Source organism: Elephantulus edwardii, unplaced genomic scaffold, assembly GCF_000299155.1.
Source record: "Elephantulus edwardii isolate Elephantulus edwardi_28Jun2011 unplaced genomic scaffold, EleEdw1.0 scaffold00209, whole genome shotgun sequence".
NCBI classification, from domain to species: domain Eukaryota; kingdom Metazoa; phylum Chordata; class Mammalia; order Macroscelidea; family Macroscelididae; genus Elephantulus; species Elephantulus edwardii.
Genome location: NW_006399959.1, coordinates 1,712,029 through 1,718,578, shown reverse-complemented (window position 1 = coordinate 1,718,578; position 6,550 = coordinate 1,712,029). Strand labels below are relative to the sequence as shown.

At 43.1% G+C, this 6,550-nt stretch overlaps 2 pseudogenes; one reads left to right on the top strand and one right to left on the bottom strand.

Moving 5' to 3' along the window:
* Positions 1-1,048: 1,048 nt before the first annotated feature.
* LOC102861957 lies at positions 1,049-1,763 on the bottom strand (annotated as a pseudogene).
* Positions 1,764-4,192: 2,429 nt separating this feature from the next.
* Positions 4,193-4,620, top strand: LOC102861544 (annotated as a pseudogene).
* Positions 4,621-6,550: the final 1,930 nt, after the last annotated feature.

Here is a 6,550-nt window from a genome sequence, read left to right as displayed (position 1 = left end):
GTGTTCCTGAGGACAGGCCACTATGCCTGTGTCCTCCAGGGCAGCTGCTGTCTTCACTCCTGGGATCAATGCAGGGACTTAACTAGTTCCCTACCAGGGCCTTGTGTCTGGCCACATCCGTGTCATGCCCAGGTCATCTGCACACATAAGTCCATTGTCACTGTGGCAGCTCACCTGCAGCCCTCCAGGGGCCTCGGAAGGAATCACAGGCAGAATGTGTCTAATATAGGGAGGTTGTACACCAGGCAGCCTCAGGCCACCCTGCCGTCACTCTTTGACCAGGACATGCCATCATTCCTGGGGGAGCCCCAAGACCCCAGGAGTTCAGAGGGGTTTGGGTCCCAAAATGTCTTGAGGCATTAATTACAACTAAGAAGGGAACCTGTGAGGAAGCCTTTCACACAGAAGCCAGGACCAATAGCAAAGTCCAAATCATACAGATAATGTCCAACATCTGTTATTAAAAACCAGGGCCACACCTAGCAGTACTATGCCTAGTACTAGTACTACTAGCCCAGTATATGCCTGTACTGGTCATAGTTTAGAACCTTCCATCTGAAAAGAAAATACACAGTGGACACGGAAGTCCAGCTTCCACCGTCCATATGCCACAGTGTCTCTCCCCTTGGAGGCCAGAACCCACTTCTCTGAGATCAGCCTCATGCACAGGAAACAGAAACCCAGTTTTATTGGCCACCCTCATCAGTTCATAAAACTGTTGTCTTGGGGCTGGTGCCATGACGATTGGGAAAGGAACCACAGTTTCATTGATTCCCCTCATCAGCTAGTAACACTGCTGTCTTCCTAGCTGGCACCATGATGCCTGGGCTGGAGCTCAACTGGGCAATCATTTCCACAGACAACTGTCACTAAACCAGATGAAAGGTGGCAGAGTCTGCTTACTCAAAGTTAATTTTCTAAAATATCTGCAGTCTTTTCGAAACACAAGGCACCAACAGGGGCAGACCTTCCAGCCTGAGGGATTGTCTGAGAAAAGTGGCTGCCCAGAGTCCCCGGCTCTCACCATTGGTGGTTTCTGTGGCTGCGTCTAGGCCACATCATCCAGATAATCAGCCATGTTGCTGAGCTGGGAGAGGCAGGTCCTGGGTGAGGTTGTCAAGCTGGTCACTGTTGCTGATATCGTCTATTTCCACGGAAAGGCAGTCTTCGATCTCGCCGATACTCATCGCACTTTTGGCTGAGCAATGGCTGGTGCTATTAAAGTCACCAACGTAGCCAAGAAGGCTAGACCAAGTGAGCCAGCTTTATCACTGCCCAACCTCAGAACTCTACAAACTATGTTTCCCTTTTTACTTTCAGGATCCTTCAAGGATAGGACTCCTACAAGGGAACTGAGCCCACTCTCAAAGGGGAATGCATCTGAGAGGGCCACCAGGCTGCCACACTGCTTACTGCATTCTCCTCTCCAGCCCCTTGTCTGGTTTGGGGCTGGGGATCATTGAAGGAGTCCCCACCCATGTTGGTTTCATGGGGACAAAGACCAGCTTTGTCTTCGACGTCTAATGACTTGGTGCTTAAGAGGGATGCAGTTTTTGTCTCATGGACCATCGAGTGGCGGCCACTCCTCTTTGGCTCTGAGGAGATGCTGTGTCCCTCTGGCTGTCCTCTCTGGCATGCTTACTCAGGATAGCACGGAAACTTGACTTTCTATCAGGGATTTGGGTGGAGTGCTTGGGCGGCTGGCTGTTGACTTCCCTGCTGGAAGCACCCATCACCTCCCGCAGCTGAGGCCTGCCTGCCATCCTGCGACTATCACACTACGCATGTCTAGGGCTAAGTTCTGGTCACCTTGCAGACCTTGAAATGTGCTGATTTCTGGTCGAAAACAGTCAAGGTGAAGTCCAGGTTGGAAAACTACAGAAATTCCACAACCAGACTAGCCACAAGCTGGCCATCTTTGGTATTTAAAAATGTATTCAGGCTCTGGTTGACTAAAGGCATTTTGTTCTCTACTTTTTCTTGCTCTTCTAGTGCCCTAAACCCAGCTGCTCGAAGTTTGCCTTGATCTGGTATGCCAGCAGGTGGCACAGTTCTGTGTCCTCCTCAGCCACCATGACAGTCTCTGTGACTGCTGCCTTGCTTCTCTGAGACAACCACCCAGCTGCCACATCTTTTGATTTCTTGACTGCCACTTCTATGCATGTTGATTGCGGATTCAAGTAAAATTAAATTCTTGACAACTTTAATCTCTTATCTGTTTATTATGCTGTCGTCTATTGGTCTGGTTACAAGGATTTCTGTTTTCTTGATGTTGAAGTGTAATCTAAAATAAGGCTACAGTCTCTGAGCTTCACTAGGAAGTGTTTCAAGTCATCTTTGTTGAGTCTTCTTTCTAGTGCAAGTGGAGGAGACAGGATTATTTGGTGGGGGACACAGTTCAAGTTATCAGTTGTAACTAAAGAACCATCTAGAGCAGATATCGATTGGGGCGATTGGGGGGGGCACTGTGTGTGTGCTGAAGAAAAGAAAGAGTAGAGGGTGACTTTCCATTCTTTCCACACAATCTTGTCTGCTTTACAAGTGTCCTAAAATAAATAAATTGTGTGATAAACAATGGAAATCTCTATCTTCATTTGCATCCAGCAGTGACCTGATGGTCACGCGCCAGGGCCTGTGTGGTGTAATGAACTCCAGATTGGAATTGATCAAGATCTTCCTGGGATCCAGCAGACACCCGATCTGCTAATGCCACCATCGTATTTCAGACCATGAGTGCAAGTGGAAAAGTATTAACACATGAGATTTCCTTGATGGGACCAGATTGAAACTTGGGCACGCATCCTTTAATACAGAGCACTGCTTCAACAGTGGCTTATTCTAGAAAGTTGTTTTGAATCATAGGGAAGCTACAGAATACAGAAGATTTAAAAAAAAAAAACACACCAGACTATTGTCCCAAGATACTCTTTAAACCTTGAACTGATACTATCCCAGAGGTTATCTTGGATGAAATAACACATTGAGACAAAAAATAACCCATGACAAAAAAAAAAAAAAAAAAGGCCATGAGCATAGTGCTCTGTTGGATTTTTTTTTTAAAGTACACAATAAAAATGGACCTGTTTGTAAATTGTCACAGCACATATACCCAGCAATCACAACAGGCATATGTGTGTATCCAAACCCACGGTTACTGAGTTCTGTATCAGAGGCTGTAAATCTTTGTGGAAGGAGACCATTCATCTTTTTCCAACAGAGTGGCTGATCTATTCAAACTGCTGACCTTTCGGGTAGTAGGGCTCCTTTATATGAGCATCGCTCACTGCTGTGGAGGCACCGCAGACTCACTGTTGCCCTTGATTGGATTATAAATCTTAACAGCAGAAGGGGTCGCATCTTTGTCCTCTGGAGCCACTGGTGGGGTCAAACAGCCAGAGACACATTGCCTTTTGCTTAGAAGCACAATGAACTACATACAGATGACAAGACTTCGTAGGCATACACATACGTATACATAGGTTGTATGCATATGTCTATGCATCCAAGGGACTGTGAACATATTTATGTCTATAAAAAGCACTTAGGGGAAACAGCAACTAACACTTATTAGACATAGTCAAACATCTTATGGGATTGGATCTCTGGGTTTGAAGGATAACAATCACAGTACTATGGGATAGCGTGGTTAATTTGCAGAAAGTTAGGTCCTACATCCTACTTTAGCCAGTAGTGTCTCAACTCTGAAAAACTTGAAACCATCCATCTGAGATACAACTATTAACCAGTACTCATCACGGAGGTTAATTTCTCTTTCAGAGAAAGAAGGAAACCAAAGACTCGAAGGAGAAACTAGAGTACAGAACAAAAGGGGAAAAAAATTTAAAAGTCGCTGAACAGTCTGTGTAGAAATTGTTGGTTAGGAAACTAAAATTCTGTAAGCCTTCACCAAAAATATGACAAAATACTTTTTTTCTAATGATTTATTTCATTATGGTATAAAAATTCCAATGGTCAAGGTCCCTAAGTAGTATAGATGGTTTGTACTTAGCTAATAACCAAAATGTTGGTAGTTTAAAACCTCCCAGGGGCATTGTGAGAGAAACAGACTTATCAATCTGCTTCCTTAAAGATTACATCCAACCCTTCTGCCTACCCGCATCCCGTCTGAAACTGACTTGTAGGCAATTGGAGTCTATGTTAGCTGTGGCCTAATGACTGGACCTTGTCAAAAATGAACAGCCGAATTCCTTATGATGACTATCCAGTGGTTTTCCTGCCTGCCTATGAAAATGTCCCAGAATGGACCCCTCCTCATGACAGGATATGCCACCCAGACTACAACAATGAGGTGACCCAGTTTCTCCCTCGAACCATTATACTAAAGAAGCCACCTGGAGCTCAGCTGAGATTTAACATCCAAGGAGGAAAGGCATCCCAGATAGGTATCTTCATCTCCAAAGTGATTCCTGACTCTGATGCACACCAAGCAGAACTTCAAGAATGGGACCAAGTCTTAGCTGTGAATGATGTGGATTTCTGAGATACTGAACATAGCAAGACTGTTGAGATCCTGAAAACAGCCCGTGAAATCAGCATGTGTGCGTGTGTGCTTTCCCCCCATACAATTATCATCGCCAGAAGGAGAGGACTGCGCACTAGAGTGTTGCAGCCACAACCTTCCATGTAAAATCTACCTGAGCATGCTGCCTAGATCCCAAGGAAGAAACTATTCTCAGCCCTTTCTAGCACAGTGAAGTGAAGGGGTAAAGAGACAGGCCCTGAATTATGCCAGCTAGCCAGCTGTATTAACCAAACTACTATCCTTTTAGCTAACCTAGTTTTCCGGGTGAAAAATGTTGGAAGAGGATGTTTTGATACAATCTAGCATGTGTAACCCTGCTTAAAAAAAAGTTATTGAATATTGTAAGCTAGGCGCTTAGATACAAACTATATTTTTAATAGAGTATACTAATTAGTTTGAAAAACGAAAAAGGTCTTCCATCTAATCTTACTTGCCATCTTATCCTTATACTACAAGAGGTTTCATATACTTCAGAGACAACAGTGGGATCCTATTTTCCTCCCTACCTCTTATACTGTCCCTAAACAAGGAAAATATAATGCTGAGGAAATATTGGTGTGACTTTTGAATGATACTGAGTATAGAATACTGTTGAAGGGGGTGGGAGGAAGGAATCTATCCCAAAGAGGGGAGCCTCTAGACAGACTAGGGCAACTTTAATTCTGCTTTTCAACTATCTGTTTTGCCAGAACTTTGTGGAAGTCCAGGGACTAAACAAATAGCATAGAGTCATGGTTACTGGAGAAAATACTGTCTCTTACCACATGTAGGAAATAATATAATTCTGTCTTCTGCTTTTCCAGATTTTTTTAACAATAAACTAACAGAGAGGCTTTGATGAAAAAAAAAATACATCCAAGACAACACTATGGATCATGGGATCTATTGAGGTCTCTTAAACACAGAAGGCTTTCATGCCAAGAGGAGGAAAGACTGAATTCATCAAGAATGTCATTGTACTTGGATCCACAATCAGTTCTCATGGAAGCAGCTGTCAAGAAATCGAACAATATATTGCACTGAGAAATGTTGCTGTGAAGGACTTCTTTGAAGAGTTAAAGAGTATGGATGTCACTTTGAAGACTAAGATGTGCTTAACTCAAGGAATAGATGCTTTGAATTATTGTGGAAGCCAACAATATTAAGTATACCCTTAACTATTAAAAAAAACCACAAACAAATTTCTCTTGAAAGGAGTGCAGCCAGGGTGCACCTTAGAAATGAAGGTGACATGTCAGAATAGACCGATCCTTAGAGAAAGACAAAAAGAGGAAGACAGTCAATGTGATGTATTGACAAGTTCCTCAGTCAATGTGATGGATTGACAAGTTCCTCAAACAGAGCTGGGCTTGTGAGGACAGTGCAGGGCAGTGGTCAGTTGTGCTATCCATTGTATTGCTCAGAGTCTGAGTTGTCTCAATGGCCCCTAACCATAATAATTATTTAATCCAAGTACTGCGTATCTGTTATGTTCACATCTTAGCTGTATTTAGCATCTTACTTCTGTCTATCCTGTTCTAAATCAACACCAGATTTTCTCAGACTTCTTGTGGCCTGGACACCAAGATCAGACCTCAGTTCCACAGTAACCCAGTACCCAAAGATTTTAGTTAAGGAAAGGAATAGCTGTTTTGTTTTGGCTTTAACCCATCATTCCATTGGTCAAGGTTAAGAAAAAAAATGCACTTGTATTGGAGGATTGTTTTGTCTTGTTTCCTTTTATTTTGTTAAATTATCACCCAGCTTGTCAAGGAACATCCATTTCTTTATGTTACCTATATTCAGGCCATGGTCTTTGCAATTACTTGTGATGCATTGTAAAGTTGAGCAATGACTAGGGATGATAGAAGGAGAATTGATGCCTTTGAGCTGTGGTGCTGGAGAAGAATATTGAATATACCATGGACTGCTATGAGAACAAACAAGTTTATCTTGGAGAGGGTGAAGCCAGGCTTCTCTTTGTTTTTTGTTTTTTTTGTGTGTTTTTTTCTATAATTATATTTTATT